The sequence below is a fragment of the Mauremys reevesii genome, linkage group 1 (genome assembly GCF_016161935.1).
Source record: "Mauremys reevesii isolate NIE-2019 linkage group 1, ASM1616193v1, whole genome shotgun sequence".
NCBI lineage: Eukaryota > Metazoa > Chordata > Testudines > Geoemydidae > Mauremys > Mauremys reevesii.
Window position 1 is genome coordinate 20,526,091 of NC_052623.1, and position 24,696 is coordinate 20,550,786.

The 24,696-nt window shown below is 50.6% G+C and overlaps 1 protein-coding gene across 2 annotated transcripts in view; it reads left to right on the top strand.

Annotated features, from left to right (window-relative positions):
- Positions 1–24,696, top strand: part of CAPN5 (calpain 5) — a 131,999-nt gene that overhangs the window by 1,582 nt on the left and 105,721 nt on the right. Inside the window, exon 1 of one of the 2 annotated variants that reach the window (XM_039512070.1) lies at positions 6,461–6,609. The exons of the other annotated variant lie outside the window; for it this stretch is intronic. The gene's annotated coding sequence lies outside the window, so the exon portion shown is untranslated. Of the gene's footprint in view, positions 1–6,460; positions 6,610–24,696 lie in introns of those variants that run through there. 2 annotated transcript variants of the gene reach the window in all.

Here is a 24,696-nt window from a genome sequence, read left to right on the forward strand (position 1 = left end):
TGGGTTTCCAGGCTGGAGCCGGACCTACACTGCTGTTTTTAGCCCTGCAGTGTGAGCCTGATCGGGCTCCGAGACTCGCTGCTGCGAGTCAGTTTTTGCGGTGTAGGCGCCCCTATGTCGCTGGTGGCCCCTGTGCTCCTGCCAGTGGTGGCACTGTGCTGCGGCTAGCAACGGGGGAACATTTTGGGCAAAAAATCCTAATGTCAGTACCCATCCAGAGACCCCCATGCACTGCCTTGTGTTAGGGCAACAATGGGTCCTGCTGCTGTAGCCTGCTCTGACCAGGGGTCTATTCACGGAGGTGCTGAGTACCCCCACCTCCAGCTGAAGTCAGTGGGGTGCGTGACACCTCTGAAAGTCAGGCCCCTGGGAGTTGAAAAGCCAGGAGCTGCCTGGACCCTGCACCAACCCTGCTACTGCTGGTGAGCTGAGCCAGAGGGAAACTTTTGGCAAAGAAGCCTCATATAGACTTCCCCTTAGACATCTAGGAGCCAGGGACGCTGCCTGCTCTGTAGGGATCACAGGCACAAATGCACACAGCTAATTTACCTGCCTTGCATGTCCTGAAGGGGGGTGTGGGTGTGGCTTACACATTTGGCACTCGGATTTATCACGGAGACCAGGACTGCCTAGCCAAGGGGGTGCCATAGTATTCGCTCCTGCGTGTTCTGAGCCTTGTGGTGCAGGAAAGTAAGTGGTTTGTTTGGGGATGGGGTGGGGGTGAATAATCAGCCATGAAACAGAGGTAAAAGCAGGGCAGTGAGCAGGAAAATTCCTGTTACATTCTCTGGCTGCTTTTTCTTGCTGCATCTGTCTGGCTGGAGTAGGGAGGAGGACAGGGAAAGTGCTCGTGGACCACTCTGAAAAGAGGCAGGGGCATGTTTGTGTGTCGCCACATGGCTGAGCTGGTGTTTTATCTGGCAGGTGGCGGTGTTCCAGCTGCCCGATTTTATTGCTACACTGTTGTGTAACCAATAGTGATTTCAGAGAGCGATGCTGTATGTGCTGGTGCTTGTTAGCACAGCGATCTTCCATGTGGCTGACTTTGTGCTCGAGTCAGCACAAGGCAATCCTCTCTCTAGGTAACAGATTACGCCGGCTGGAATTACGTGCATAAGTGACACCACCTGCTGCGAGTGCCTACAGCCAGATCATCCCAGGATTGGACCCTTAGTGGCAGTCATGATGGAAAGTCAAAGACAAAAGAGCTGGCACAGGGCTAAGAACCAGGGACTTGATCTGGGAAGATAAAGAGCTCCCTTGGTTCCTATCAACTTCTGTGGGTGGGCAGTCAGTGTAGCATGCTGGCCAGATGTGCGTCTGTCCCGCTGCGTGGCAGATCTACAGAGAAAGGCCACTGCCTGCCATTCACAGCTAATGAAGTTAGCCCTTCTGCTTAAGTTGTAGAATCTGTGCTTTGAAGCTAAAGAGCCAGGGTTTGATCCCTGTTGACGGCCCCTCCAGGGAGGGGATTACACTCTGCACCTTGCAGGACTGTTCCTTGGAAGAAGTGCAGTCGGTGTACTTTGTAGCACTCAGCTGAGCTAAAGGAGAATCTCCATTAGCTGTTAGCAGTACAGGGTCTATGACCCAAAGTTGAATAGTTATAAATATATGCTGTAGAGGGCAGCAGTGTGTGCGCATGTGCATCCACACACACACCAGTATATTACATGTTTGTTCTCTAGCTTTGCACATATTACATGCATGCTTCTTATTTGTTTGACTGGTAGGGTAATAGTTATTCTTACATGCATTGGACGTTTTTTGAAACAAGCGCTGTTTGTCCAGACTCCTTTTCTCTGCTCCTCCACTCTCTTCTGCCAGAGATCTGCCGAGACGAGGGGCACAGCAGAGGTGAAACTGAAAATACAGGGCTGGGTTATTCTTGAGGAGCCCGTCTGGATGGTGACTTAACAGGCCATTTTGGTGACTTGTGTGAGGAAGTGAAACTTCCCACAGACCGATCAACGGTCTGCTAGGCTGCTGCTGCTGCTATTTACATTTGTATTGCAGTATCACGAGCCCTAGTCCTGGGCCAGGACCACGTTGTGCTAGCAATGGCCTCCCCACCCCATTGACTTTCCCCTGCATTTCTTCTCAGGCCCCTTTGCTAGATAAACCACTACCCTGCAGCTGCCCTTTCCCCCAAATTATTTAGTCTGTGCCTGGCTTTTGCAGTAGCAAGCGCAGTCAGAGGTGCAGTTATACCAGAATTGAATATGGAGTCCCTGAACTGCCCATCTATCTAAGGTTCTCATATGGCTCCCATTACTGTGGTACCTGAGTGCCTCACAATCCTTTAATGCATTCATTCTCCCAGCACCCCTGTGAGGTTATGGAAGTGCTCTTATCCCCATTTTACAGAGGGGGAACTGTGGCAAAGGCAGGCTAGGTGACATGCCCAAGGTCACACAAGAAGTTTGTAGCAGAGCAGGCAATCAACCCTGATCTCCCATGTTCCTGCCGCTGGTCCTGTGGGCCTGCCTGTGCATGCATGAAACGATTTAGGAGGAGACACTTTGCATCTGTAAAGGCAGCAAAATTCCCACTGTTGGAGCATAAAGATCAGCATGCCCCAGGAAGGGAGGGGCACCGTGGAAAGCATTCTGCCTCATGGTATATTACATTTCTGACTTTGCATCGTGCAAATGTAATTTTGCTTCTGGCACCTGGCGACGTCCAGCCACATCGCCTAGCTAAGGGGCGGCTTTGCTTTTACCTCTTTGTAAAACAACAAAACACCTAGAAAATCAAGAACAAAACCTCCTCACATTAAGAGCCTGATCGATTCCCAGGCTTTAGATCGGGCCCTACGAGCATGTTCAGATTGTGCTTCCCTGACTTTTGAGTGCAACCCTAACTGGCCACTGGTGCATGTTGGTTACCGTACAGTCTCTAGTTACATGCTCACAGCTGGTTATTTCCAGGATTCCCCGCCTCGTTCCCTGAGCACTGTCTACCCCAGGCCCTTTTCTGCAGAACTGCCGCTTAGCCAGTCGGTCTCTAGTCCGTAGCAGTGCATGGGATTCTTCCGTGCTACGTGCAGGACTCTGCACTTGTCCTTGTTGAACCCCATCAGATTTCTTTTAGCCCAATCCTCCAATTTGTCTAGGTCACTCTGGACCCTGTTCCTACCCTCCAGCCTATCTACCTCTCCTCCCAGCTTAGTGTTATCCGCAAACTTGCTGAGGGTGCAATCCCCAGGGTCAGATCCCCTAACTCAAGCAGGGGGGTAGCCGACAGCCTCTTCCCTTCCCCCCTCAACTCTTTAGTGTTCTCAGCCGCTGCTCACATCTTCCGACTATCTCAAGAAGAAGCCTCCTCTAACTGCATCCTATAGGATATGACCCTGGGGGTGGGGTCCTGAACATCCTTCTCTTGTGCTCTGGTGTCACAGGGCGAGTCTGGCAGGCTCTCTCCCCAGCATCCCAAAGCCTTGTGGGAAGACCTAGGCACACGGGAGGCAGCAGAAGGCCTGATCTACTACACAGGGATAAAAGACCTCCAACCTCGCAGGGTCCCAGAGCTCAGGCTGCAGCCCAAGCATCTACACAGCGATTTTTCAGCCCTTGAACCCAGGCCAGCAGCAAGTTTTTATCCCTGCGTAGACACAGCTTTAGGGGCCTGGACCGTGCATGGATGCAGCAGTGAGAGCTGCTCCCACTCCCCTGGCTCAAGCACTTCCAGTTCATTAGAGACAGTCAGGGCCGCTCCAGGGTTTTTGCTGCCCCAAGCAGCAAAAAGAAAAAAAAAAAAAGCCACGATTGCGATCTGCAGCTCTATCGCCGCCACTTCAGTCTTCGGCGGCAATTCGGCGGCTGGTCCTTCGCTCCGAGAGGGAGTGAGGGACCCGCCGCCAAATAGCCACCGAAGACCCGGACGTGCCGCCCCTCACCGTTGGCCGCCCCAAGCAGCTGCTTGCTGGGCTGGTGCCTGGAGCTGGCCCTGGAGACAGTGGGCCAGGATTGCACCAGGGGAGAATGGGAGCAGCTCTATTGAGTTCTTTGGAGCTACCTTGATTTACACTAGCTGAGATTCTGTATGTGGCCCGTCCCGCCCATTCCCCACTGCAGCAAAGTTCCCCCTTTCCTGCCCTTAGTTTTCTGATTCACCTCATCGCTATGTATGTAGCTGGGGCCACTTTAATACTGACCTTGTGCTGAATCTAAAGCAAACCTCTGCTGGAGTAGAGTCATTGTGTTAAACAATGGGCCTGATTCTCCAGCCTGAGGATATGGGTAACTCCCCTTGGCTACAATGGAAACAGGAATTACTACCTTCATGCTTCTGAGGTAACTCTTCTCCACCCCTTTTTCTTTCCACAGGGTTTTAAAAAAGGAACAGACACAGATCTGAACATGTTCTTTTTCTTTCAGCAGGGGGTTTTCTCCACCTGCCCCTCAAAAGCTTTTCTTTGTTGGGAAGAGACTAGGATATCTTTTTTCTTGTTCTTTCCCTTTAGATGTAGCCTGTTATTTTCCCAGCGTCGTCTGCCCTCCCTCCCCTGTGATGTGGATTGACACTTGCCTGCTGGTTTTTATTAAACTGCTGCTACGAATCATTGTACCTGTCTTGGAATCACTGTGGGGTTGGGGAGCCGGCATCCCTAGTGCTAGAGAAGATACCTTTGCAAGGCCTAGTCATACTGACCAGGGGTCCAGCTGGATGATGATCTGGGCATGGGACCTGTTTGTTGGACCTGATCCAACTCCAGTTATCTTCAGTGGAAGTTGGGTGGGTCCTTGGTCTACTCTGGAGCAAATGTGCTACGTATATTTATGGTGTATTATAGGTGGTTTATGATAATAATACGCTGACTTTTCCCCCCTAGAAAGCAACTTGCAATGTAATGGTTTTTTCTGTCCCCTGATACGCCCAGAGGTGGTGAATTTTTATTACTTGTGCCAGGTATTATCCCACCATATAATTATATCCTGCTCCTTTTAATCGTTCCAGGCAGTGTAACTCTAAACCTATTTCTTCATCAAGTGTCCTAATGCTCTGGCACAGTGTCTGAGTACCCAGGCCAGGAGAGGGCATTCAGGTGATTTGGGAAAGCCCTTCCCTCTCCTTAGTAGTGTCAAGGGAGGAGATCTGTGCATTTGTGACCCGCCCTTGAGGAACAGAGAGGGTTTTTTTCCCCCTGTTGTTACTTGGGAAGACCATGTAAATTCTAACTCTCTAGATTCCCAGAAGAAAGATTACCTTCAAATGGAGATAGGTTCAGTGTGTGTATCAATAATTTAAGGGTGAACAAACATTACAGGGCTATTATCCCCAAACTAAGCATTATAAACACAGGAAATTTAGAGTTAAAGTTGCACTTAAAAGCAATCCAACTATACTCAGGAATTCATAGTAAAGACCCAAAAAAACCTTAACTCTGCCCTGTTGGAGGCAGTGTGGCATAGTGGATGGAGCACTGGACCGGGACTCAGGAGAGAGCTGGGCGCTATTCCCAGCTCTGTGAATGGCTTGTGGGGTGATATTAAGTGAGTCACTTCACCACCAGTTGCCTCAGTTTCCCCATCTGTACAATAGGGATAATGATGCTGACGTCCTTTGTTACCCTGAGATCACTGGATGGAAAGTGCTACATAAGAGCTAGGTAGTATAACAACAGTGTAATGCAATGACCATCCAATTGTGATTAAGGCACCCTAGTGTGTGGCTTTGTGTCGGCTGCTGAGCCAGTTGTGTGCTCTGTGTGGGGGTGACGAACACCCCTGAGTGAGCCTGAAGTGAAAGCACAATGGAGACAAGGCGTGTTAGTTCTCCTGTGGGGTAACGAGGCAGGGTCAGCCTCTGACAGGTATAGGGCTGACCCTGCCTCGTTACCCTGCATTAAGCTAAAACGCCTTGTCTCCATGTGTTTTCACCTGGAGATGGCTCACAGGCATTAGCTACCCCCAGGGTCTGGTCTGAGGGCTGGATACAGGACACAGCTGGCTCTGTTTTACCCATATTCTTTGGCTTTCCTTTCCTCAGCTGCTTGAAAGTGTCTGATCTGTTCTGTCCCCTCCCTCATTCCCACTGTAGGGCAGAGAAAATCCCTTAAAAAATCTAGCCCCTCCAGGCCTCAGCAGCCGCTTCTTGCCCCAAGAAAAACCCTCTGGCAGCTACACCTTCCTTAGCGAGGCCTTGTCCGGGAGAGCCCAGCACAGTCAGACTGCGCAGAGCTGGTTCTACTGGTTTTCTAGGGCTGTGTGAACTGTGCTCCAGGGGGTACCGGCTGGCTTACAAAGCAGCCAGTAAGCAATTAAAGGCTTGATCCTGCAGTTCTTACGCAAGTACAGCTCCCATCAAAGTGAGTGGGAAGCTTGCTCAGGTGAAGGCTGCAAGAGCAAGCCCTTATGCAAGGTGCCCAGGTGCCTTGCACCTGTTGCTGGGGTCTAGCATCAGCCCCTGTGGCTATGAAGTCGCCCGGCTGATCATTTCCTAGGCTCTTCTTGGTGATGTCTCACAGCAGGGTTCCGTTACTCCAGTGACAGTGATATTGTGGTGAGGTGAGGGAGTTAACAGAATTAGTGGTCACGAGAGAGGCTGATGTAATTAAAGGAAACTTCTCAAGTGCCTGGGGAAGTGAAATTCTCCCACTTGTCACGGGTAAGTCTCAGGGGATCCTTGTGACTTGCTTGTCTTCTGCAGGCATGTGGGGTGCTTAGAGACACACGCTGGCCTTTCCAGGCCCAGGTCGAACCTCCACTGAGAGAGGGTGTAAATTTCTGTCAGCTGCCACTGAGGATACCTTGGTTCCTTTGTTTCAAAGAGCCATGGCTGGGGTTCTCCGTGCCCCTGACAAGGGGAAGGTAACCTAGGTACCCTCCCGCAGCCTGTTAGGACTGTCAGCATGGCTTCTTGTGTTTCTTTGTGTTACTGTAGCAGCAGGGGTCCCAGCGGAGGTCAGCCCCGATTGTGCTAGGTGATGTGAGTGCACATAGTAAGAGAGAGACCCTGGAGAGGTCACAGTGCAAACAGCACAGGAAGTATTATCTCCATTCTACAGGTGGGGAACAGAGGGTAATGTCTACACTGTGATAAAGGAGCCTCGATATGGCTCACGGCTGGCCCAGGTCAGCTGATTCGGGCTCCTGGGGCTTGGGCTGGGAGGCTATAAAATATCAGTGTAGACGTTTGGGCTTTGGAGCGGGGAGCCTGAATATTTACACTGCAGTTTTATAGCCCTGCAGCCCCCACCCTCCTGCCGGCCTCAGTCAGGTGACCAGGGCTAGCCACAGGTCTTCTGTCGCAGTGCAGTCATGCCCTGAGGGTCTGAGGGCTTGTTTATACGAACTTTTGTTTGTGGCAAGCTGGGGTGTCCGTTTTCCTCGCACTAGTGTGCCATGCACTACGTGTCCATGTGGATCCTGCTGCCGTGCACTAAAAGCTCCCTCGTGCACTTTGATGTACTCTACTTGGGAACAGGAGTGGACCAAACTGCACTAGGGGACTTCTAGTTCGCAGCAGACGCTCAGGGCAAGGCAGTTACACCTCAGCTTGCCATGAGCTAAGAGTTTGTACAGACAAGCCCCGAGACTGTGGGTACCTCTACTGCACTGTACACCTGGGTCTATGGACTTGTACTCTGTTTTCCCAAACCCGAGCTGGAGTGTCCACACTGGCTTGTAAATCTGGGTTTACAATTTCTGGACGAGGGTCTCACAGCCGTACTAATACGTCAATACTTGACTATGCAGATCTTCTGACTCAGGTCTGCGGTGTGAGCTGTGTCCACACTGCAAAATGACAGGGTTTGGACCTGAGTCACAGTGGGACTTGGGCGCTGATCCATGCCCCTAGCAGAGTTTTAGGACACAGGACCTGAATGCTCGCTGGCCCAACTCAGGTTCATTTGTGTGGATGGAAAAGAGGGTTGGGCTCAAATCTGAGGCAGCTCCCGGGCTTAGTGTGCAGTGTGGACATAACCTAAGTGACTTGCCCAAGGTGACACAGGGAATCTGTGGCAGAGCCAGGAATTTAACCCAGGTCTCCTGGACTGCGTCCAGTGCCTGAACTACAAGACCCTCTTCCTCTCTCTTAGGGACTGTTGTGAGGGGAACTCCTGACCCATAGAAACTATTCCTCAGAGATCAGCCTGACCCCAAACCCTGGATCCAAATGAACTCCCAAGCTTTAGGACAGGTGGATCCCAAGTTTGTAGCTCAGGTCTGTCTCTGCTCTGTTGTTTGTAGGTCGCTGTGGGTCTTTACGAGATTCTGTAAAATGTCCTGCTGACTTCACTAGGAGTGGGAGGAGGTACTAGCTGTGCTAAATGGCTGTTGATTAGCAGAAGTCTTTGAAATATGTTGAGTTAAGCCCTCCTCACCCTGGTCCATGCAGATGGCTCCTGTGGAGTCCTGGAGAAATCTTTTTAACACCGCCTGTAAAGTTTATTCACAATGGCAGGAGATGGGACACTAGACTGAGGGGAGGTGGGCAGGGCTCTGAGTTACTATAGAGAATTCTTTCCCAAGTATCTGTCTGATGGGTGTTGCCCACATTCTCAGGGTCTAGCTGGTCTCCATATTTGGGATCCGAAAGGAATTTCCTCTCAGGTCAGACTGGCAGAGACCCTGGGTTTTTCACCTTCCTCTGCAGCATGGGGCATGGGTCACTTGCAGGTTTAAACTAGTGCAAATAGTGGATTCTCTGTAACTTGATGTGTTTAAATCATGATCTGAGGATTTCAGTAACTCAGATAGAGATTAGGGGTCTGTCACAGGAATGAGTGGGTGAGGTTCTGGAGCCTGCAACGTGCAGACTAGATTATCAATGGTCGGTTCTGGCCTTAAAGTCTGTGAGAAGCAGCCTGTTGCCTGAGTAACTGTTTGAGGCCTGATTCTCTCTCTAGTTACACATGGGAGCAAGGTGCCGTGTGGCTGTCAGGGAGGTGACTAGCAGTGCCGTAACAAGGGCGAGGCAAGTGAAGCACTTGCCTTGGGAGCACAAAGCAGACAGGCGGGGCTCTACTGCGATCGGCGGTGCTTCGGCGGCAGCTCTACCGCTGCCACTTCTTCGGCGGCAATTCGGCGGCGGGTCCTTCTCTCTGAGAGGCACTCAGGGACAGGGCCACCGATTGCCACCAAAGAAAGAATGAAACGAGGCAGCAATTTGGTGGCAGGTCCTTCCCTCTGACAGGGACTCAGGGACCCACCACCGAATTGCCACTGAATAGCCTGGAGCCAGCCCCTTCCTCGGATGCAAAAATTCCTTGTTACGGCTCTGGTGACTAGCGCACAAAGCCTGCAGGGGGATTGCTGCTATGTGGTTAAAGTCTCTGTATGAGGAGTTACCTGAGCGAACAGAGGAGGGTTTATAAAGGGACAGTGACACCACAACAGGTAGGTGACTGTTCTGCTCCACTAAAGTTGCCCCAGAGTTGCTGTGAAGTGAACGTCTGTCAGCGGAAGAGCTGGCCAGGACCTTGCCAGGATGTACAGCTCCGGGTGGGTGTGCTTGGCAGCCAGCAAAGCCCAGGCGTGCTGCTCTGGGCCACCATGTTGAGGGGAAATGCTAAGGAGAAGCCTCACCAAACCCTTCCAGGAAAACGCCCTGCCACGCTGCAGCCTGGGCAGGGGCACGGCGTCCTGCCACGCCCACACATCCTAGGAGTGGGCATGCGGCCACGCCCACATGAGCTGTGTGGGGGTAAGGGGAACCGCTCCTATGGAACCACGTAAAATGTGCCACGTGGGGGCGGGGGCCTGTGCGGCCCATACCCAAAACACCGTGTCACCGTGTGCGGCGCGGGCCTTTGCTGTAGATGCCCCCCAGCCACAAGCAAGGACATGCATCTCATAGGCAGAGCCTGGTGTGCCTGCCGTGCCATGCCACTGCACATGTGGCCTTAACGTGATCGGTTCTGATCCTCAGACACTCTCCTCAGCCCGGCACGTTCTGGCGCGGGCAGCCAAAGGATAAATGCACGGCTCTGTAGTGGGAATGCAGGCCCTGCCGTCCAGCATGGTGTGAGCTGTGGAGTGCAGAAAGGGCAGGACGAACTCTTCAGCCCAGAAACTGCTGTAACATGGGCTGGGGCAATGTGCCTTGCGGGCCTTCCCTGAGAGTCTACTGCGTACAGAGCAGACTCTCACTGGGGGCCTGGCTCGGGGAAGGTTTTCCACTAGAGTTGTTGGGTGAGCCAGAACATCCCCAAACGCTGGGAGACAGTCTCGCCTGGATCTGGACTTTGTGACTAGTCTATGAGGGTTGAGCTAAACCCCTGGATGCAGAGATCCTGGAACTCTGGGATTGTCCTGAACCGGAGGTGACCTGGGCACCTCCCTGGGTCTATAGTGCTGCATAATTTAACCAATGGGGAAAAAAATCCATGGCCCTGCCACACCTGCAGGTGAGGAGGAAAACAGCTGAGGGCAGTCCTGCCAGGATGCAGAGCCAGATAGAGCATGTATCACCATGGTGATTAAGCCAATTTAGATCTCTAGCAACTCTTAATTAGGGGAGTGCACCCATTGTAGATATGCCAAGCCTGTGTTGGCACTTGGCTATGAGTCACTACTAAAGGTTGAGCTGGGCAGGTGCTTCCCTATGAGTCTGACAGCATAGTCTTCCTTCTCTCCGTTTTCGTTTGAAAGGAGAATGAAGCTCTCTCTAGCCTTTGGAGTTTCAAGGAAAGCCTTCAAGATGTGACCCGGGGCAGGGATGTCTGCCTGAGTCTGCAGACCGCCTAGACCTTCCTTGTATCAGGAAGTGGTGTGGTGTGTGTCAATGCCGTCCGTAGTAGTGGCCATTAATGTGCCCTATCAACTCTTCAGTGTTGTGCTCATAAAGCAGGGACCTGTGATCTCTTTGGCACTGAGCTAGCAGCAGTACATATTTACAGCTCTATAAATGATTGTTACAGTAATGGGACCAACGGCAGTTGGAGCGGGGGCGTAGCCACGTGCTATAGTTTATCTACGCTAGGAATTCTCTGGAACCGTGAAACTTCGGTTATCTGAACTCCAGACCTCTCAGTCCTGGTCCCCAAAGTCCATTACTTCCACTACAAACTCTCCCGCCCAACCTGAACCATTCCCCTTACCCTCATACCATTCAGGTAATTGAGGCATGTGTCGAACGTCTAGACCAGGGGCTCTCAACCTTTCCAGACTATTGTATCCCTTTCAGGAGGCTGATTTGCCTTGCGTTACCCCCAAGTTTCACCTGACTTTAAAACCTACTTGCTGACAAAATCAGATAGAAAAATACAGAAGTGTCACAGCGCACTGTTATTGAACAATGGCTGACTCTCGCTCACTTTTACCATAGCATTATAAAATAAATCAATTGGAATATAAACACTGTACTTACATTTCCGCGTATAGTATATAGAGCAGAATGAACAGGTCGTATGAAATTTTAGTTTGTACTGACATCGCTAGTGCTTATTATGGAGCCTGTTGATGTACCCCTGGGAGATCTCAGAGTACCCCCAGGGGTATGTGTACCCCTGGTTGAGAACTACTGGTCCGGACTGGTGTTACTGGGTAGGGGCCCAGTCCTGCTCCCTTTGCAGACAATGAGGCACTTTCCATTAGCTTTAATGGGAGATTCTTTTGCAGTAGACAACACAAGTGTATGTTCAGTCCACACCTACAAAGACAACATCCCAAGGGTAACCCATGTGGGTACTAACAGGGAGTTCCTGGGAAACAGCCACAGCAAAGCAAAGCATGAGTCAGGGGATGGCTAATGCTTACAGTAGGCTAATAAGTAATCAGGTCTGTCAGATGCCCAATGATTTAGACCATAAACTCTTTAGGTCATGAACCTAGAGCTGAACTGAAACTCTGAGAGTATCACCGTTCCATTAGAGAGACTCAAAGGCCTTTTCCTCTTGGGTGTCTTTGGGTGGAGAAGGGGTGTGCGTCTCCATGCAATCTGAACGTTGATGGGAAGAGATGTTTGTATATAAGGGGTCTGAATATCCTCCAGGTCATAGTCCCCATCCCCCTTCCCTCCCAGAATATAATGATCCCCCAAATGCTCGTTTGTGACACTCCCTCGTGTCTTGTCTCAAGCCGGATTGAAAGCTCTCTGGGGTAGGGACTGTCTCTGTGTCTGTACAGTGAGGCCTGGAAGAAGATTCCTGTAATTTACCAGAGCTGTGATTTGTTACGAGCCCTGGGGAGTTGGGCTTGCTCAGGATGTGTGGCTTCATGAGCCCACTCTCCCTTTCACAGCTCCTGCTGCTGCTTGTAATTATTAACTGGCTTGGCAGGAAGCAAGTGGGTCAGGGCCACTGAGAGCACAGAGGGAGGAAATGAGGAATTGATATGCTGAGAAGTGTGTTTTTTTTTAAGGGGGGTTTATCCGAGGGAAGGGATAGCTCAGTGGTTTGAGCATTGGCCTGCTAAACCCAGGGTTGTGAGCTTAATCCTTAAGGGGGCCACTTAGGGATCTGGGGCAAAAAATCAGTACTTGGTCCTGCTAGTGAAGGCAGGGGGCTGGACCCAATGACCTTTCAGTTCTATGAGATAGGTATATCTCCATATATTATTTGGAGGGTGGTGAAGCACTGGAATGGGTTACCTAGGGAGGTGGTGGAATCTCCTTCCTTAACTTTTTAAGGTCAGGCTTGACAACACCTGATGATTTGGTTGGGAATTGGTCCTGCTTTGAGCAGGGGGTTGGACTAGATGACCTCCTGAGGTCCCTTCAAACCCTGATATTCTATGCTCTGCAGAGCTCAGTAATAGATCTTTCTTTACTGGTTGTATGCTGCATCTTGAGCTCTAGATGAAAAGTCATGGGGTGGGAGGGGGGGGGGTTGGGACATAACAGCTTCTTCCATGTTCTGATATGTGCTTCGTGCTTTGGAGCAGCCCGGGAGGCCACGTGTGCTGTATGTGCAGCTTCTGTGCACAGCAAAGAGGAACGGTCATCGGAGATGGGCCAATTATGGCCTCTCCATTGGGGTGAGCGGAGTGGAGCCAGGAAGGAGAGGGAGCCTTCCCTTCCCAAGCTCCCACTGCAGATCCCTCTGATACTGGAGCCCCCTGCTCAAAGCAGGACCAATGGGTTAGTTCCCACTGGGGCCACTGCCCGGCTGTTACTGCACAGACACAGAGGGTAGCTAATGCCAGCATTGTAGTGGGGGGTGGTTTGGGCATCTGGATGTGCTGAGATGTGTGGGTCTCGGGTTATTTGCTCTTTTAGGGGGCTGAAGCACCCTGCTCCTACACGTGGCACAGGAGGAACTCCTGACCTTTCCCCCCAATAGAAAAGCTGGGAAGGAAGGCGTGGGACTTCCTGCCCTGCACAGGTTTCTCTGGTGTGGGGGAGAGGCTGTTGCCGACAGGCTTAGCTGTTCCAGACAGGTTAACGGGGCTGGAAGGAGCCGGGAGTTTTGTGGGAACTTGTTTGCTGCTTTGAGTTTGGCTTTTGCCTCTTCCGCAAGGTTCCCCCTGAATTTCAGACTCCAAGAACCCCCAGATCTCCAAAGAGAAAGGGACTGGTCTTGCTGGTGCAGTGTGGTCCAGTGGGTACAACACTGGGCGGGTCTCCGCTCTCCATGCTCTGCCACTCACCTCCTGGGCATCCTTGGGCAAGTCACTTCACCTCTCTGGGTCGCTGTTTCCTCTGCCGATTCCTTGCCTGTCTTGTGTAATTACATCGGGTGTGTGTTTGTACATATGTACAGCACCCAGCTCACTGGGGTCTTGATCTCAGTTGGAGGCTTCTGGTAGATGCTACTGTAAGGCGGATACATTTGCCCCCCCAGCACTTCTTCGTCCCTCCCCCCTTGTCTGCACAGTGCAGCTCTTTCACCGGAAGGTGGTTTTGGTGTTACGAGTTGGCCGGCGGCACAGAAAGGAAGCTGTGGTTTGAGCATAGCCCATGGAGGCAGGGTGTGAGGCAAACGGCTACACTTCAGAGCGCACGAGCCATGGGACCACATGGTCGATATTGCATAGCAGTGGTCTAGGACTTTAGATTGTACAAGCACCGCACCTACAGCTCATCGGCGACAGCGTGGCAGGGGGAGGCAGGTTTTAGCCGCACTTCACAGGTGGGTGCTGTCAAACAAGAAGCCAGAGGCCTGGTTTTTCTGACGTGCCGAGCAGACGCAACTCCACTGCTATCACTCCCATCTGGCACCGGGCAGGCAGATGATGAGGTGGGTTTTCTGCTACATTCTTCTATCTGTAGCCTTATTCTCCTAGCCGGCTCCCATTCCATGTGTGCGTTTCATCCACCTGTGGTGTCCTCGCTGATATGCAGATTGTGAGCTCTCTGGGGCAGGGACTGTCTTCCTGGTGGCTTGTCTGTATAGCATCTAGGACTGTGGGAAACTGGTCCTTGCTTGGAGGGTCCTTTCTCTACCACGGTGGAAAGCACCGTCGTTTTCCCTGTCACTCAAGCCTGTAATCTTGGCTTCGTCTTTGACTCTGCCCTCATCTTCCACCCCCACGTCCAGGCTGCGTCTCCAGTTGTCACTTCTTCCTGCGCAACCACTCAGCAGTCAGACCTCGGCTCTGTGCCCACGCTTGTCCAAGCCTCAGGGCTTGACCTCATCTCCTGCTCTTTAGCCTGGCTGGCTCCCGCCATCCCTCCAGCCCATTCACAGTGCTGCAGCTAAGATCTTCTTGGCCTGTCACTCTGATTGTCACCCCATCTTTAAATCACTCCATCGCCCCCACCCCTTCACCTTGTCAAATACACCTGGTCCTCACTTAGAGTCCTCCTCAGTTCAGCCCTACTTTCCCTCTCCATCCTGTTATCTCGACTCCCAGAGATTCAAGCCTCTGTTGCCTGAGTCTGCCTTTCTTTGACAAGCACTTTCCTGCTTTCTCTCCCTTGTGAATGGGAAGAGCTCCCAGTCACAATGCATAAAACCACCACCACCCCCTAGTCCAAGTCCCAGAATACAGGAAGGAGACTGCAACGTGCAAAATAAATATGTTGCTGTTACTCAGCGCTTTTCATCAGTAGATCGCAAAGCACTTTACAAAGAAGGCCAGGTATTGCGATCTCCATTTGACCAGATGGGGAAACGGAGGCACGGGTTAGGACATGACTTACCTGAAGTCACCCAGCAGGTCAGTGGCTGAGCTGGAAGAAACTGAAAGCTCCTTGAGGCATGGACCAGCTTTTTGTTCTATGTTTGTACAGCACCTAGCACAATGGGGTCCTGCTCCTGACTAGAGTAGTACAATAATAAATAATCCACCCCCCCAAAGTCTGCTGAGGTCCAGTCCAAGGGTCTGTCCGCTAGCATATCTGCCTCTACTGCTAGCCGCAGGAAGCATCGCTGCTGAGGGGCTGAGCATTGTGCACATCCTGTCAGATTTGTTGTTCTCTCTCTCCCCCTGTTTGTTCGCGTTCCCCTGTCCTGTCTTGCGGTTCAGACTGTCAGCTCCGTGGGCCAGGGACCATCACTTACCACACGTTTGCACAGTACCTTCCCTGGTTGAGGCCTTCCGGCACTGTTGCAATAGAAGGGTTCAATAACCACGAAAGCCCCCTGAAGTCAACGGGAGACTTTCTGCTGCCTGTGGTGGGTTTCGGATCAGGGCCTAGGACTGCATCATTGCAATCGCTTCTCCTTCAGCATCTCTCGGAGAACTAGGCGCTCCCAGGAGATAGCAGCGCATCACTGGGGGTCTGGAACCGTGTGCCAGCAGCGTCCGCGGGCTCCGTCTGTGCGCTGCTTGGCAGCTCGCGAGTGAATGCCAGGAATGTGCCCTCCAGTGACTCCCTAGGTGGAAGTGCTTCTTGAGCCGAGGATATCCTGCCATTGTCAGAGCTGTGCATGGTGCTGGGGTCCTGCTCTTTCCACATATCCCCAGTGCTGATAAGAGGAGGGGAGCGACACGCGTGGCAAGGCAGAGTGCCCCTGTGGAAATGCTTACACCAGCTCTGCGTACGGCGGGGGAGGCGTAGCGCAGGGACAGAGAGGAGGTGCAAACGGCCTCCCCCATGCAGGGGTGACTGGGGCTGTCCCAGCCTGAAAGCTGCCCTAACTCGTGCCCTTATTTCAGATCCCCCTATGGGGCCTTGTGTGACCCATCTCAGGGCTGAGAATCACCTGCTTGTCCCCTGCCTCCGGCACAAGGGAGTCTTGTCAGTACAAGCTGAGCATCAGCCCCCTAACACAGCCAGCCTGTCAGCCACTCTCCTCTGCGCTCCACCAGCCCCCTCTTTGCCTTGCAGGTTGATAACAGATGCACCCCAGTCTCTGAGTCCCTTCAAGGTGTCCCCCTGTGGTATCCAGCCCCGATCGCTGGATACCCACAGAAATCCCAGATCCTGTGTTCCCAGCAGGACAGCGTTCCCTGGTTTTACGTTAGATCACCACTCCTGTGTTACACACAGCACTTGAGTTCAATTAGAAAATGAAAGGAAATGTATTTAAGAAAGAAATGAGGGTCAAATAATAACCCGTAGCAGAGATGGGAAAATGGTTATGGAGAAAGCAAAATCGTAACACACTTTCTAGAGACAAAACTAAAACGATTAACCTCTCGGCTAAAGAAATTGATCTCGCCCAATGTTCTCTTCAGCATTTGCCACCAAGCCTGACTGAGATCCCTTTTTCCTGAAGCAAACTTGCTGTCAGTTTACCTCCTAGGTGAAGGATGCTAGGGTGTCTGTTTGCACACCTCAATATACCAGAATAGACCTTTGTTCTTTAGCTCAAGATAGGTTCCCCCCTACCTCCTGCTGTTTACCTCTATCAGTCACCCCCTCCCCATCCCACTGGTTACCTCCTCCTGTTAGCTTCCTTCTGAAGTCTCTGCAGCACTTAGACAGTGCCCGCCCACCGAGATAAGTGTCTCCCATCCCCTGTCTGGAGGAGTTTGTCTCCAGACACGCTTCCTTTGAGTGGCCTGTTTTTTAACTGCAGACCTAGAGAACCTCCCATGAAGTGTATATACCCAACTCCTCATCTGTTCCCACACGTACATCTTGCAATGGGGATGATGACACAGGCTTTCATTAGACACCTTGCACGACCCCCTTCGGTAAACTAGACCGTAAATACCAGCACAGGGGATTCCTGTAACCCTTATGCAACCCTTAGGCCCTCTGCTAGTTGCATTTGGAGGTCCCTGGGTCACAGCTTGGCATGGCATGGACTCACCGAGGAGCAAGTCTGCCTTTGCATGGCCCCTCCTGCCCCTCTGGTTCCCCCGCGCCCTGCCCCAGAGCACCTCCCTGACGTGTGCCCCAGCTATAGAGTCCTGCACCCCCTTTATGCCAGCCTGACTCATAGACTTTAAGGTCAGAAGGGACCATTATGATCATCTAGTCTGACCTCCTGCCACAGAATCTTACCCATCCACTTCTATAACAAACCCCTAGCCTATGTCTGACTTATTGAAGTCCCCAAATTGCGGTTTGAAGACCTCAAGCTGCAGAGAATCCTCCAGCAGGTGACCCGTGCCCCATGCTGCAGAGGAAGGCGAAAAACCTCCAGGGCCTCTGCCAATCTGCCCCGGAGGAAAATTCCTTCCCGACCCCAGATATGGCGATCGGCTAAACCCTGAGCATGTGGGCAAGACTCACCAGCCAGACACCCAGGAAAGAATTCTCTGCAGTAAGAACTAACTGGTGCCCGGGGCTGCAGGGCCTGGATGGCTAGGGTCCTGACTTGTCCAAACATGTCACATAGGTGAAATCAGGGTCCGCACTTGCAATGTTAAAACCGCCTGACAAAACTGGCCCTCGGCAATAGGGAGCAGAGTGTCTGCAGACACTCTATCTAGACAACGTGTCTGCAAGTGTCTAGCTGGATGTGATGCTGATGACACTGTTGTTGTTAGTAACAGGGTCTGATCCAGAGCCTTCTGAAGCCGGAGAGAGTTCTGCCCTTGATCCCAGTGGGTTTTGGATCAGGCCCCTGGAAACTTTCATTAGAATATCTTCATGCGCTTCACAAACATTAGTTAATTACACTCCACTTTAGAACAAATTTTAAGTTTTTTGTGGTTTAAAAAAATCTGTTTACCACAGCGGAACCCAGCACAAATGATTCTGCAGGTATTTATTGATTTGATTTGGTTTAAGATTCCATTGTAAACAGGTTTGAAGTGAAACCTGCCCCCGTGGTGTTAGGAACCCCAATGCTGAACCATTGTGATAGCACAGGAGAAGTGGGCTACTGAAACTGACTTGAGATGCCTGTGAAACAGACATGCCTGTTTTCATTTGTCTCATCTAGCCACTGGGACTGGGACTCAGGTGGCTTGGATTCTGATTCTGACACTTGGTTTGTGACTTGGGCAGTTAACCTCTTTGATCCTCTCTGTGAAATGGGCACAATAGTATTTATCCGCTCGATGGTGATGTTAGGAGTCCTAACTAAGTAATGCTTGTAACGTGCTATGTGTTTGCAAAATATTCTGCAGGCTGGTCAGTATCAGAGCCTGACAGCATCAGGCTTAGAACCCAGGGATTCTTGGCGCCTCTCCCTGAGCTGCAATTTACAAGCTCATTCCACCGCTAGGATAATTCCTCAGCCCGTAAACCAAGATTGGATATTTCTCTAAAAGATATGCTATGGCCCAAACAGAAGGGAGGGCTGGATGCAGGAATTACTAGGTGAAGTTCTGTGGTCTGGGTTATGTAGGAGGTCGGATGAGATGATTGCAGTGGTCCCTTCTGGCCTTAGTATTTCTGAGGGGGGAGGTATAGCTCAGTGGTTTGAGCATTGGCCTGCTAAACCCAGGGTTGTGAGTTCAATCCTTGAGGGGGCCACTTAGAGGTCTGGGGCAAAAATCAGTACTCAGTCCTGCTAGTGAAGGCAGGGGACTGGACTCCATGACCTTTCAACATCCCTTCCAGTTCTAGGAGATAGGTATAGCTCCAATTCTTTCTTTTCTGAATAGTTGAAATAATTTGTCTAAAAGGTGCTGCAATAGTGAAACAAGTGAATTTTGCGCACACACAAATATTCTCATAAAGAATAGTTTCTCCAGCATTGTTTTGCCGGGGCTCTTTTGGAGCATAAGCAGGGGCTGGCCACATGCTCCTATTCTGAGCTTTTGTGGTTTAAAACAAAACAAGAAAAAGGTTGACCACACGTTTCTGCAATTTTTTATTTTATTTTTTTTAATTCCAGTGGAAACCGGGTTGAAAAGAAACTTGCCCCTGGGGTGTTAGGAAACAAAATGCTTAAGCATTGTGATGCCACAGGAGAAACTGAAAAATGAAACTGATTTGAGACAGCTGTGTCTCACCAGCTGTGATGAAGGTGTAAGATCCGAAGTAAGTGAATTGAGATGGGGTTGAAAGGACCCTGTTTCCCCGTGGGAACTTGCTGTGGGATGAGATCTGGGCACAGTGGAAATCGGCTCTGCTGCTTTAGAAAGCGTAAGAGCTGCCAGGGAACTGTGTTTTCCAGACACACCACAAGCTATGTAGCAAACATGTTGTTCTAGGCTGTTTGTTGTTGGTCGCTTTCTTCCCACTTCCTCAGAGTTGTTAGTATCCAACAGCAACCGTCTGGTAACGGGCCAGTGATTCGTATACGTTTCAGTGTGAGGAATGAGGAACTTCTAAGTGGTTCTAATAAATGGGAGTCCCGTTGGTATTTGCATCAGTGAGGCGAAACCAGTGACTCTCAGCAATTTCCCTTAGGTGTATTCCCAACACTGCAGGCCAAAAGCCTTTTCAAGTGGAACCCGATTTAAATGAGGTTTACACAGTTTCTCCACAATGTCTAAAAAAAAAAAGCTGTGTCCAGGCAGGGCATTGAGCTGGACTCAGGAGACCCTATTCCCTGCTCTGCATCAGACCTCTTGGGTGATCACTTAGGGTGTGTCTACACTGCACTCTAAGCCTGGGCTCTGACTCAGGTTTGAGCCCAAGCTCCCCTTCCATCCACACATAAATCAGTCTGACTCAGATTAGTGAGCACTCAAGACCTGGGTCCTAGGGCCCACTGTGACTCAGATCCAACCCCGTCACTTTGCAGTGTGGACATGGCTCAAGCCACAGACCTGAGTCAGAAGGTCTACGCAATGCAGTGTGGATGTGTTAGCGCGGTCCAGCAATTGTAGAGTGGATGCTCAAGTGCCGGCTTGGAAACACCAAGTGCACAAGCGCGGGTCCCACAGACCTGGGTTTACGATGCAGTGCAGACACACCCGTAGGGCTGGTCTACACTTGAAACACTCTAGCTGCCGCTGTAGCGCTTCAGTGTAGACACTATCAATGCCGACGGGAGGGGTTCTCCCATCTGTGTAGGGAATCCACCTCCCCGAGAGGCAGTAGCTAGAATTCTTCCATTAACCTAGCGCTGACCACACCAGGGGTTGGGTCGGCTTAACTACATCTCTCAGGGGTGCAGATTTTTCACATCCCTGCACAACGAAGCTGGGTCAACCTAACTTTTTAGTGTAGACCAGGCCTTACTCTCCCAGTGTCTGTTCCCCATCGATAAAAGGGGGATACCAGCACTGTCCTACCTCCCGGGAGGGCTCAGCCGATAAATACAATCTATATCAGGCGTAGGCAACCTATGGCACGCGCGCCGAAGGCGGCACACAAGTAGATTTTCAGTGGCACTCACACTGCCCGGGTCCTGGCCACTGGTCCGGGGGGCTCTGCATTTTAATTTAATTTTAAATGAAGCTTCTTAAACATTTTAAAAACCTTATTTACTTTACATACAACAATAGTTTAGTTATATATTATAGACTTATAGAAAGAGATCTTCTAAAAACGTTAAAATGTATTACTGGCACGTGAAACCTTAAATTAGAGTGAATAAATGAAGACTCGGCACAGCACTTCTGAAAGGTTGCCGACCCCTGATCTATATTGTGAGGTGCTGAGAGATACTAGTAAATAGGGGACTACATGGATCATTCTTTTGACCTGCCCAGCACCATAGCTGTGCAGAATCATGGTTGGCAAAGGGCTCCTTGCTCTCATTCTGTGACAGACTCACGCAAGCTGTGTCCTGCAGCAAGGGCTTGGCTCTCCCAGACGGCTTTTGTTTCCCGCTTTGTGTCTCTGGATTTCCTGGTGATTCTCAGGAAGGGATTGTTTTTCATTTTGCACAATCTCATCTGTGTCACCTGAAGGAGAACTTCCCACCCAGTCGCCTTTGAGGCATGAACAAGTGGCTCTGTGACCCCGCTCCTCCTTCCACCGATGGTTAATTCACCTCCTGCCTGTACCCTCTTGCCAAGAGAGTAGCAGTGACAATGTGTTTTCCTCCATCTTCCATCACTGGGCAGCTGTGTTTATTTTGCCAGGTACATACCTGTTCCCTCTTCCTTTCCTAGAGCACATACTGGGCATCATTGGACGCGGGGCCTCTTGTCATGGCTGTATCCCCACCTTCTGAAGAATGTCCCCACGTTTGCTGAGAGATGGCTTAATTTACTGCTTTGCAAAAATAAAGCTGCTATGTAGATATTTTTGTACTAGCACATTTGTACTGTGCCATGATATATAAAATAGAGTGTACCGAACCTGCAGCCCACTGACAGGCAGGGTGGGGCACTGGGCCAGAAGGACGCCTTGATTCTCTTCCTGGATCAGCCACTGACCTGCAGGGTGACCTTGAGCAAGTCACTGCCCCACTCTGTGCCTCAGTTTCCCATCCCACTCCATGTCTCACTAGACCATAAGCTCTTTGGGGGCAGACATCAGCTTTTACTATGTGTCTGTACAATGGGGCTGTGATCTTGGTTGAGGCCTCTAGGCAAACAGTAGGAATAATCCCATGGCCACTTGGAACTTCAGTGACTCTAGAGCTAGACTCGAACCCAGAACTTGCTGCTTCGGAATCACAGGCCTTTATCACTTTTGCTCCAGGGGTGTCTTCTTCAGTTCTTAGCAATACAGGGTAGAGGTTTGCTTGGACCCCAGTTTAAAACCCAGCCTGAGCCTGACCTGAGTGTGTTGAGTCCTTTTCAGACTTGACCCGGACCCAACACTTGCTGCTGCCTGGTGGGACTCCCCAAGCCCGTGATCTGTCTCCGCTACCTCCTGCCTGCGGGGTAGGTGCAGCGCTGGCTGTGTGCCTCGCTCCTGCTGGCTGCCGCCACTGCCACTTTGCTGTTGTCGTCAGCGCCATCGCTCCTCAGGGCGCACACAGCCAGCGAGGTGGTAGTGACGACAGGAGTCCCGTTCTGGACTCTGCACTGCAAGGATCAGAGAGAGTCCAGAGGAGAGCAACACAAATGATAAAAGGTTCAGAAAACCGGACCTGTGAGGAAAGGTTAAAAAACTCGGCATGTTTAGTCTTGAGAAATGAAGACTGATGGGGAACCTGAAAAGAGTCTTCAACTATGTTAAGGGCTGTGATGAAGAGGACAATGATTGTTCTTCATGTCCACCCATGGTAGGACAAGTAGTAATGGGCTTAATCTGCAGCAAGGGAGGTTTACGTTGGATGGTAGGAAACACTTTCTAACTGGAAGGGCAGTTACGCTCTGGAATAGACTGACCAGCTGTCTGGCGGTGGCTCGGAAGAGCACATGGACCAACCTCAGGGCAGATTGTGAAGAAGCAGAGCACAAACCCCAGGCTGGTTGAGAGCTCTAATCTTGGATTTCACCAGCCAGTTATCAATTGTAACTAGGGATGTAAATGCAGTTTAAAAAGTGAACCATTTAAACGATTAAAAAATATTTCATTCAAATGAAGGGCCGGCGCGGTTTAAAGGGCCGGCGCGGTCGGGGCCGATCCGGCCGGCCGTCCAGCCAGCCCAGGGATTAACAGCGAAGACGGTTTAGCCAGTAAGACTAATGCTTACCAGTTAACTGGTTAACATTTAACATCCATAAGTGTAACCTACTCAGGCACCATAACAGCTTTAACATGGAGTCACAGGCAGTCCCCTGGGGTGCTCTGATGTGTCTTGCCGCCCAGGTACGCCTGCCTTTGTGATAGATGGTCCCTTACACCACCAATCACAGCAATATTCAGGTTACTCCCACTCCCAACGGTCCAGTCACTTATCCCAGGTCAGTTGCATTTTAGATCTCATACCAAAGACAACGCTGTAGCCAATCCTATAATAAACTATCTAAAGATTTATTATACAGGAAAAGGAAACAAGAGAGGTATTTACGAGGTTAAAGCAGGTAAACATATAAACCCACAAATGAATTACAATCTTAAATTTCAAAAGATAGTAGAAGCTTCTATAATAAGCAAGGTTCATATGTCCTTTATATACCACTCAGAGTCCAAGCAGCATGGAGATCTAGTTCCCACTTATTAGGGGTTTTCATGGCGGGATAGTCCATCTGGTGGTGTTTAGCCTTCCCTGTTGGGCAGAACACCCAGGGACATCCCCACACTGGTTAATGTCTCTCTCCTGTCTGGTGATTTGCATAGTCACAGTACAAATGCTCAAATATTACCTTACAGTCTGGGGTGCAAATGTTATAAGTGACATTAATGCAGGCAGCAACTCACAAGCGTTCCGTAAAGACTAAACACATGCTTACAGTTCTAATGCCCATGTTAACAATACTGACAGGTGAGCCCGACGGACTCCAACTATGTATTTGTTCGTATTCAGCTGAGGTGCGGGGACCTTGGCATGAGCTGACACCTGGTCTGCCAGTGTCACATAGGCTTCCAACGGAGGTTGTGGAATCCCTGTCAGTGGCGGTTTTTAAGACTAGGTTAGACAAGTATCTGTCAGGGATGGTTTAATTAGGAGATGTACGTAAACCACTTGCAGTGTGGGGCATGGGAGATGGACTCAGCCTCCTGAGGTCCCTTCCAGCCTAGATTTCTGTCAGTCCATGTTCTGTGTAGAAACTGGGTGAAATAGTTTGTTTTATGGTTTGGTGGATCTGGTAACACCCAAGCTGTTCTGAGTCTCCCATGAACAGGTGGAAAAACAAGTTGGCTGACTCACTGCTTGTTTGATTGTGTCTTTAGTAGGAGCGAGGTCACACAAAGCAGTATTGCCTTGCTGCGCGTGTGGTATTTTCCCAGCTTTGTTGAATGTATTTGTTTATAAGGAGGGAATCTGGTCACATGGGCTTTGATCAAGTGCAGAGTTTCCGCTTCACTGCAGACCGCAAACATTGAAAGAACTCGGGTATTGCTAGCAACATAACGTGAAGCTAGAAAATAAGACACTCTGGTAGAAATCAAGGCTTCATTGAAGTCAATGGCAAAACTCCCTCTCACTTCGTTGGGACCAGGATTTCCCCCCTATGATCAGAAGGCTAAAGACCTACTGGAAACTTCCCACTGTACCGTGCTGGGATCAGGCCACTGAATTCTAGAAGCTGCCCCAAGTGGCATGTGTTGCCATGCCAGACTGCATGCAGAGTCATGTCGTTAAGCCCAGATGTTGTGCCGTAGCAGCCCCTGTTCTGGAGGGGTGGAATTTCTGCAGGGGGAAGAGACTAGTCTTTTAGTTTGCAATCGGACCCTACCCGTATAATAAACAGTTATCCTGGTTTCAGCACTTATATGCATAATCACTACCAGCTGGCAGTGCTGGCTGGCTCCAATGCCCCCAAATCTCTGGAGGCAATAAAGGGAATTCCATAATATACCTGAGTCATATGACTGACCTCCTCCAGGACAATGTCTCTCCCATTTTAGCCCTTTCAGCCTCTTAACTGCTGTGCCTCACATCTGGATTCAAGCTGTGTTTTAATGCACCAGTGTTTTAATCCACGGGTCTGTGCATCCTCTTTCCATTGTCGTTAAGATGTGATGGCCTTGATTGTTCTCGCCCAGGGTGTATTTATTTTG